At 33.8% G+C, this 10,516-nt stretch overlaps 1 long non-coding RNA gene across 1 annotated transcript; it reads right to left on the reverse strand.

Moving 5' to 3' along the window:
- Positions 1-6,016: 6,016 nt before the first annotated feature.
- LOC127723135 (uncharacterized) lies at positions 6,017-7,361 on the reverse strand. The gene is made up of 2 exons (XR_007991896.1): positions 7,068-7,361; positions 6,017-6,633 (listed from the first exon to the last, which is right to left on the reverse strand). It is a non-coding gene; the product is annotated as an uncharacterized LOC127723135 (long non-coding RNA).
- Between the last annotated feature and the right edge of the window lie 3,155 nt (positions 7,362-10,516).

The raw sequence follows: 10,516 nt of genomic DNA on the forward strand, positions 1-10,516 counted from the left end.
ATAAAAGTGTATGCTAGTAACTCGGTGGTTTCTTGAAATATATTCAGCAGCCTATTGTTCAGTGGTTGTCAATCGTTGATGTGGTTCAGATGTGTTTCTCGTTTTTTATTTAGATTAGACCGTTGTTTTTCCTGTTTGAATCGTTTAACACTAGTTATTTTGGAGTCTTTTATAACTTGATGTTCGGTGTGAGCCCCTGTAATTGTAACTTTTTACACATTGTGATTTGGATAGAGTGTTGTCTTTAGGGCACTCATATCAAATCTTCTTATTTATATCAAAAAAAATTCCCAAAACATATTGTGACTTTTTGTCCTTTAATTCTTTCTTTTGAATACTGTCCTACGGATCCACGTCAAATGGATGTTACCAAAACATTACTAAAGAGTATAAAAGTATTAATTTAATTAAAAGACAAATAAAATAACACTTTGAAACGTCATTAAGATGATAAACAACGTCAGTACCTAAAAACTATACTTCAAGACCATCGTGTATTTTTTGTGAAGTTGATACCGAATGTTAATCAACAAGGTCTTGATATTTTCCTATGACCTTTTTGTTTTAAAATGACGAGACGTTCTTTGACATAACCCTGGTTAATCAACATTTTGCTCAGACACTGGTGACGTTTTATAAAGTCTGAGTAGCAGCTGTAAGCTCTTGAATAACTAATGCATTGGTTAATGTATATCCCATATGTAGGTGAAACTTCACTTAGACCGTAAAAGGACAGTGTTTATAATGTAAAAAGAACACCATCGGATAGAGTTTTTCATAAAAATAATAAGGAGAAACTCGTTAAGCTAACCATCAACACAATGACTTGTACATCTCCGTATGCAATGTAAAGCACATAATATTTCGTTCTTTATAATTGCAACATGCAGATCTTTAAAACAAGATCAGATCAGACCTGGGGTCAATTACATGCCAAAGTAATAAATAACATTTCATTTACATTGCTTTTCGAATGTAATTTATTATTGCTTGTGTTACCATAAACAAATACTTACCATATCTCTTTATATATATATTTTGGTAATTGGTTAGAACGTAAAAGAACAACTATACATCGTGTCTGTATCAAACGTGTACAATTGCATCAAACGTATCAGGGACCAAAAGAAAAAAAGAAGAAATAAAATTCGTTGGACTGTTGCATGTGACCACCAGGAAATGTATGTAAACAATTCGGAATGGAGTAGGTTTCAGAAGATGATTCAGTAAAGTTGTGTTTCAATTTCCTTTAAAGTGTATTTATAAAAGTCTTTATACATTTTATCAGAAGTTTTCTATCTATTTGTTTTAACACAAACAAAAGAAGATATCATCTGAACAAGTGCTTTAAAATTTGTTTACCGGGAAGATTTTTTCCTCTTAGTTTCAGCTTCATTAAACGACTACTGTTGATTTGACTGAATATAAGCAAATTAAAAAAAAAAAAACACAATTGTTAGTAACAATTTAACAATAAAAACTTTAAGTTGTCCTGTAATATAACAATTTAACAATAAATTCTTTAAGTTGTCTTGTAAAATAACAATTTAACAATAAATACTCTAAGTTGTCCTGTAATATAGCAATTTAACAATAAATACTTTAAGTTGTCCTGTAATATAACAATTTAACAACAAATACTTTTAGTTGTCCTCTATTAGAAACCACAGTATCTACACGAGACTTCGGATTCACAATCCCATTCTGATCCATATTCATTACGCACAACCAAACAGACCACTGTCAAGGGTTTTTTTTTATTCCGGTCGGTTGGAGACCAAAGTGATTATTTTTCAATTCCCTATTTTCAACTTCACCTAATGTTTTATTAAATCAAGATAAATAAGTAGGCATACATGTTTCATATTGATTACACAAGTAGAGTTTATTCTAGGTTAACGTGTCAATAACGAATCACATGTCATCTTCAAGATACATTAAACGCTAATGCATCTCCAGAGTTATAACTTTTTTGGAACAGTGTTAAATGTATATATTTTAAGGACTGTACAATGTATTCTTCAGTTAACTTACAACATATGATACTAAAAGGAATATAGAAGAGTTTTTTGTTTACGGAAAAGTGTTTAAATTCAACCATACTTTATGATTTACCTATTCGGGATATCAGAACAATTTGTCTACATGTTTGTCTTTTTACTTGAAAAGCCGGATGTAGGTTGTAGGTGGTAGAAGAGGGGCGAAAGATACCAGAGGGACAGTCAAACTCATAGATCGAAAATAAACTGACAACGCCATGGCTAAAAAATAAAAAGACAAACAGACAAATAATAGTACACAAGACACAACATAGAAAACTAAAAACTGGTGGTGATCTCAGGTGCTCCGGAAGGGTGTCGGCAGTTATACTGTCAAGTGTTTTTGATAATTCTTCATGTCCTTTCTAATAAGAATGAACTATACCATGTGCTATTTACTGTGTGTCTGGTTTTTCTCTCTCAGAGAAACAAGATGTAGCTAGTTAGTTTCGTTTATGGTTCAGTGTTTGGTTCTGTCAAAAATAACTATAACTGTCCTTCACAATTATAATGAAATATTACGTACTTTTTTGATAAGTTCACAGAGGTGTTGGATTTATGTGATAAGAGTAGTTTATTCCCCATTTCCATTCCCAATTCTAATTTTATGGTATTGTCAAATAATTTTGATAACGTCTCCAGTCCTTTTCAATTAGCATGATGTATACCATGGACATGTTATTTTTATTCTTTTCACAAAAGATGCTAGTGGCAAGTGTCGTCTTTTGAACTATTTATCATGTTTGATAACTATTATGGTACATTTAAATTATAATTAAATATACCACGTTATTTCTTATTCGCCCTTTTTCAAGATTAGTCGAACGTTGGTGGTGTGTTAGTATGTAAACTACTGTCGATCATCATGAAGTATACTAGTATTCAGGTAGATTATCATCATTCACATGTTTATCTTAAAAAATAAATGTACTTGATGATGTGGAAATATAGATTCTTACATTGATATCAGTGGATTATCGGATTTATTCAATCGAGAAAATTGATATCTTAGAATAATTTAAATGAACGTCTATCGACTATTGTCAATAGCCGAATGTAGGTTTCTTCTGTCGCTCGCTGTTTAGATCACATGTTGTATAATGTCTGATATAGGTTCGCTATAGTATTAAGTGTATGGGAAGCAGGTTTGAGCTTTAGAAGTTGTTAATACACAATGTCTTAAAATAATATATGTGTTTACATTTAAATGACAGTGCTGTTGTATCACTGAGATGTTGTACCATGGTACCCAAGGTATCTTTGTCCATTCATTGTTTGGTGAAGTAATCGATCATTCCATCTATCAATTTTGTGTTTATGCGGTGCTAGATGGATAGTAAATAGGAAATTAACGAGCGTGTACGAGGGCGAAATATTAACCTTTTATAGTTAGCATTAATTAGCATTGCATATAATTTGAGTGTTATCGGAGTAGAGATAAAGGATACAACGGACATAGTTAAGTCTGCCTCATATCTTGACTTACATCTAGAAATTGACAATGAGGGTCGGTTGAATACAAAACTTTACGACACAAGAGATGATTTCAGCTTCCCAATTGTGAACTTTCCATTTCTGTCTAGCAACATTCCAGCAGCGCCTGCATACGGAGTATATATGTCTCCCAATTGATACGATATACCCGGGGGTTGCTGCTCACAAGGAAGCTATTAAACCAAGAGTTCCAAATGGTGAAGTTGAAATCATCCCTTCGTAAATTTTACGGACGCCATCACGAGTTGGTTGACCGTTAAGGAATATCCATTTCACAGATGATATTGGATATGTTCCTTATGTCGTAACTACAATCCCGTTCCCTTTTCATGAATGTGACCTACCGAATTAGTTAATTTACCGGGTTTGTAATAACATGAGCAACACGACGGATGCCACATGTGGAGCAGGATCTACTTACCCTTCCGGAGCACCTGAGATCACCCCCAGTTTTTGGTGGGGTATTAAATTCAAAATCTAAAAGGAAAAAAAATCATGTCTTAAAGTTATCTGCACAACGATGACAAAGAAACGTTTCATGTAAAACATGTTTTATATTTTATGTAAATTAAGCAATCCAATTACATGCACGTCAGCATTGTTTGGTGGGACTGCCGATAAGAATCGATGGAGATAATACTAGATTAAAAAAAAAAAATTAATCCTGATATCATGTGACATATTTACACCTGTAATGGTTGAATTACAGATGAAAATAAGAAATCAGTTTTAACTAGGATCATTAAGATTGAGTTTCGCTTTCTTTTTAGGTACAGATTTTCAAGTGTTTTACACTTATGATGGGTAATGTTCGATCGTTTTGTTTTATCACCAACAAAATGATGTTTTCTCATAATAACATGTTTATAATCATGTATACGGAAGTTTTCTGACTTTTTTCATTTTTCCATTAATTTCATTAACAATAATTTATTGTAAAGTGACTGACATCTACAAATATCTACCATGATAAATGAATTATACATTCGTAGAAAGCCAAACTAAATTTGAAACATATGCAACTCTGATCGCGTCTTTGAAATATATTTTAATAAATTACTTCCTGTTTATCAGTCAATAATTTTAATGTAAGGCCAGCATTTCTGCTGATTTGAATATTTTATATTATAAAAAATGACCAGCATAATTACTTTTGCTGATACGAAATATACGAAACTGTCCGTGTTAAATTGTGAACTAGGTTTTAGCATACGCCTTATGAATGAAGGAATGCATAATCTTGCAAACTTTATCCGTTCACCGGTAGTAAATAAATGCAACAGTAGTGTACCGCTGTTCAATAGTAACACATGGATTAAGCAAAAACAAATACGGGTTACAAACTAAAACCTAGGGAAACACAGCAACTATCAGAAAAAAATAATGGAACAAGAGAAACACTAAACTGCAACAAAAAAAAATTGAGCATTTTAATAACCGTTAATAGAATTGAAATCATAAATGTAATGAACGGTCATGTGTTACCTTACTTGGTGACTTTTGATTTACAATGCAATCATTTTGTATCAATGATAAAAATCCATTCTGATTGGATGAAAGCAAGCGTAATATCCTCTATCTACATGTCTGTAACTAAGGAAATCCGACATTTTGAATTTTGCAATAAATTGAAATGCTATTTCTTCAATAATAAATATAAAAACTCACATTTGTCCCCGAAAAATGAAACTACATTCTGATGCGTAATAGAAGCATTGAAATGCCCGGTGTTTACGTTTGACTCCATAAGCATACATTTGGTGTCATCTTCTTAAGTTGTCAAAGACAATGACATCATTCAGCAGAATTTTTGTTGAGGAAATTTTATATAGAAATCATGCAGGTCTTAAATGGACTAATTTGTATATTTTGCATTAGAATAGATACAACCGAATTGTATATGAGGCTTGACTTCCGTAAAACTTGGTTTGACCGTCGCATATACCCGTTTACCAGTTCCGCGACGCTTTGCGTCTATATTTGGGACAATAGAAGCCACTTTTTACGTAGGACAAACTTCAAACACAGTACGGTTATATATTAATTGACTCAAAACAGAATCGGTTGATCGATATTTTGTGTTCCTAATTTACTCATAGCGAAATGTTTTTACTGGCTTAGCTCTTCAGATAAACAAATCACCATCAGGTCTGAAAATGTACCAATGTTGTCATAAACACGATTGTTTACGTTTGAATGAGTGTGGATTTGCATGCATAGTCGGTGATGCATGCATAGAAAGAGACGCGTGATCTATAACATTTCATTTTTGTAGCATAAATCACGCCATTGTTTTCTCTTTTGTGACGTTTATATTGTATAATACTGCTGCCCTTTAAAGCTTACTTTTCAGTGTTTACGAATGAAGTTTTCTCATTGTTAAAGGCCATACGGTAACATACACTACTACTTCAAATTATTGTTGTCTGTTCTATTGTAACAGGGTCGTATCTTGGATTAAGTAAATAACAAACTCTGTTCTATAGGGTTCGGATGATTTAATACCAGTAATAGAAAATAAACTCTGAAATAACAATATCACAATTATAATTAACAGTTCTATTTTATAAAACACAAGTATCTTAAATTACACATTATCACATATGGTAATAGTAAAATACAATGCTCTTAATTACTGTGTACTATACTACTAATTCAATAATAAATACATTCAGTAAATTGATGTCACGTGTACTTTTATTTCTCATTGTGATATACTACACAAGAATGTAACCCTTGATCATAAATAGTGTACTATATAATGTTTACTGGTAAACTATGTGTACGGTACAAAACTAAAGTTAAAACTGCACATATAACAATAAACTAATCGGAACATAATATATTATTTGTTCTTTACATACTATTACATTACAACAATCATTAAGTTGCAAATACTATTTTTATAAAGACTAATTAAGCCAATATCTTAAAGATGCTTAAAACCGCATATTTAAAGGGAAATAATCCATAACGTTCTGTTTACAACATTACATAATTAAAATAGATTGACTCTTACCACTTGTGGAGTGAGTTTTACTGGTAAGGAGTAGGCACAGTTCACAAGTAATACTCTGTATATAACTACATCAATGGAGTCCTAAAACCAAAATGTAATCATAAACATTCGGACTCGTAAAATATTAAAATATACAATATGACAAAATAACTCAAGTTCATTCATAGTTATACTTCTATCATTACATTGTATAATATAAGTGTACTAATAAATATCAACATTAACACTTTTCCTTATTTTGTTTAATATGCCGCCATTTATGAAATATCAATTATCTGTGTCAATAATCAAATAGCTGCGCAAATTATCTTGTTCTATATTCTATCGTGACAAATTAACGGTAGATAATAAAATATATGTAGCATGAAGCTAAATAAAATATTCTCGGGTACATCTATCATACTAATGTAATAATCAAACTTTACGAGGGAGAACGAAGTCATACAATAGAAACTTTGCTAACTTTATCATTTACATGTGAAAATATAACTTATATAATAAAGAAAATAACTTACATTAATCAGATATATGTTGTGTCCACAATGAATGAAAATAATAATATACAGGTAATATAACTCGGGACACACAATATCATGTGGCTGTCATTTCAAGTTCCCGTTCAAATCTACCTGGTCAATACAAAATATAAATTGACCGCGAAATCACAATGACCAATCAGATACGCAATTTTAACTAAGAACCTTTTGAATATTCATGAACTAAATATAAAAAGTAAAGTGTAGATTTGGAATTAAATAATAATATTCCTTCATCAAAATTCAAGAGTTAAACTTTTATAATAAATACAATCAATTCAAAGTACGTTATAAAGATATTTTTACTGTTATTTAATAGGCGTAAAAATGACACTACTACTACTACTACTAGTAGTCCCTGATAGTACCTACAACAAGTCTGTACCTTTGCTACTTGGTACCAACGTATTGAATAGAGCAATGGATGATGTAAAACAACGTTTTGGTCATCGATTTTTGCAAAACGCCAACTTGATCACTCCATGGTATATGACGTTTCGATGCCTTTTACTCAGAGAGAAAGAACTCAACAAGAGAAACAACAGATTAGCATTGATTAAATGCGCAGAGGGAAAGACTGTTCGCATTCCACCGAATAAAGATGTCATGCTTCAAGGTTATATGGACCATGAGTTGCCGTACCACCCTGTATGTGGAATACTTCAACCAACACAAAAGGCAGCAGTACCTATAGACTTAGACATAGCTCCAACACTTGTCAACTACGAATACAGAGATAACAGATTAGTACCTGTACATATCAGTAATGTAACAACGAGAACCATAACAGTTTCACCTAACGCTATCCTTTGTGAACTGCAACCAGTCTCAATTGCTGATATAGATACAGAAGATAATACAGATTATGATGTTTTGAACGATGTCAACTTACCAGCAGACGTACTCAGTAACGAACAGTTAGAAAAAGGTAAACAACTACTTAGACAGTATAGAGATGTATTTAGTATGTCAGACACAGACATTGGTCACACAGATGCAGTTCGTCATAGAATTGATCTCACTGATGATACACCGTTCAAGCAGAGACATAGGCGTATACCACCAGCCATGTTTGATGAAGTTCGTACACATCTACAACAACTACTCACAGCTGGCATAATACGACGCTCACACTCACCTTGGTCATCTAATGTAGTGCTTTGTCGAAAGAAGGATGGGAAACTCAGAATGTGTATTGATTACAGACAACTTAATCAAAGGTCCGTGAAGGATTCATACGCTTTGCCACGCAGCGAAGAGATACTAGACGCTCTAGGAGGTAACACGCTATATACAGTACTTGATATGAAGAGCGGGTACCATCAAGTAGAAGTAGAAGAGTCCCACAAGCAGAGAACTGCTTTCACTGTCGGTCCACTAGGCTTTTACGAATTCAACCGCTTGCCGTTTGGATTAGTCAACAGCCCAGCGACATATCAGAGGTTAATGGAAGAGATCCTAGGAGACCTCCATCTTGATATCTGCTTCATTTATCTGGATGATCTTATAATATTCTCCGATACTTACGAGGAACATCTGGTCAGATTAGAGAAAGTACTGCAGAGGCTAAGAGAAAGCGGACTTAAACTATCTCCAAAGAAATGCTCATTCCTTCAAGAGAAAGTTAAATATATTGGTCACATCGTCTCCAAAGATGGCATACAACCAGATCCTGCAAAGATAGACAAAGTAACCAACTGGCCACGTCCAACAACACCAGAAGAAATCCGTCGCTTCCTTGGCTTTGTAGGATACTACCGGAAGTTCGTCAAAGATTTTTCGAAAATAGCAAGACCACTCACCGATCTAATGCCTCCACCGAAAAGTTCATCAAAGAAACGCAAGCCACGACTCCGAGATCCAAACAGTCAATCATGGATTTGGGGAGATCTTCAAGAAAAGGCTTTCCAAACACTTAAAACAGCACTAGCTTCACCACCTATACTTGGTTTTCCACGATACAATAAACAGTTCGAGTTACACACTGATGCATCCATGCAAGGCTTAGGAGCTGTATTATATCAAGAACAGGACAACAAGAAGCGTGTCATAGCTTACGCCAGTAGAGGACTCAGTAAGACCGAGCGAAATTACCCAGTACACAAATTAGAATTTTTGGCATTAAAATGGGCTGTCACCGAGAAATTCCACGACTACTTATATGGAAACACCTTTACAGTATTGACAGACAACAATCCTCTAACGTACGTGCTAACATCAGCCAAACTTGATGCAACTGGTCACCGTTGGATTGCAGCATTAGCATCATACAACTTTAACATCATCTACAGACCAGGTTCCAAAAATGCCGATGCTGATTCTTTATCGAGATTGCCTGAGTTACTTGGACGTAAACCATCAAACTTAGATGCTACTTCTGTAAAAGCCATCTGCAATCTTCAGCATACTCAACCTTTCGTCGATAGTCTGTCAATGAATACTACTACAATCGTGGATGATACATCTTTACCAGCACAGCATTTGGTTGACATTAAATCAGAACAGAAGAATGATTACAGAATGAAAGAATGGATTTATTGGGTATCTGAACACCGCAAGCCAACAAAAGAACAACTAGAAAGATCATCAGAGAATACATGGTTCATCAATAACTTCGACAAATTGCAACTGAAAGATGGTGTTCTATTCAGAGAAGCTACACTTGATTTCCAACCAGTTAAACAAATTGTTTTACCAGAAACTTGCGTTCCGAAAGTACTGAAAGCACTTCACGATGACATGGGCCACCAAGGACGAGATAAGACACTGTCACTTATAAGAGATAGATTTGTATGGTATGGGATGACAAGAGATGTAGATCAGTGGATTACGCAATGTAACAGATGCATAAGACGGAAAACACCAACTAATGAAAGGAAGCCTTTTTCAACCACTTTGTAGTACATTACGGCTTGCCAAAACGAATTCACAGCGACCAAGGTGCCAACTTTGAATCAAATATCATTAAAGAACTATGTAACATCACAGGCATGCAGAAATCACGTACTACACCTTACCATCCTATGGGCAACGGGAATACAGAGCGTTTCAATCGAACATTACTAAGTATGTTGGGTACACTGGAAACAACGCAGAAGAAAGACTGGAAAGCACACATAGCTGGATTGGTTCACGCTTACAACTGCACCAGACAGACAACTACCAGATACTCACCTTACTTCCTTATGTTTGGTAGAGAACCAAGATACGACCCTGTTACACTATTACTAGTTGTCACATTGAAAATCATACCAAATATCCCTATTTTTGTATATCTTCGGTCATTGGTTAGTTTACTTTAATGAGAAAAACAACTATGGCATAACGTGTCTGAAATAAAACATATTTATGCGCAAATAATGTATAAGGTACAAAACAATTAGAAATACTAAAAGAAAGAGGAAAGGAATATTTGAAAATTAACAACT

Source organism: Mytilus californianus, unplaced genomic scaffold (genome assembly GCF_021869535.1).
Source record: "Mytilus californianus isolate M0D057914Y unplaced genomic scaffold, xbMytCali1.0.p SCAF_13, whole genome shotgun sequence".
NCBI classification, from domain to species: Eukaryota; Metazoa; Mollusca; class Bivalvia; order Mytilida; family Mytilidae; genus Mytilus; species Mytilus californianus.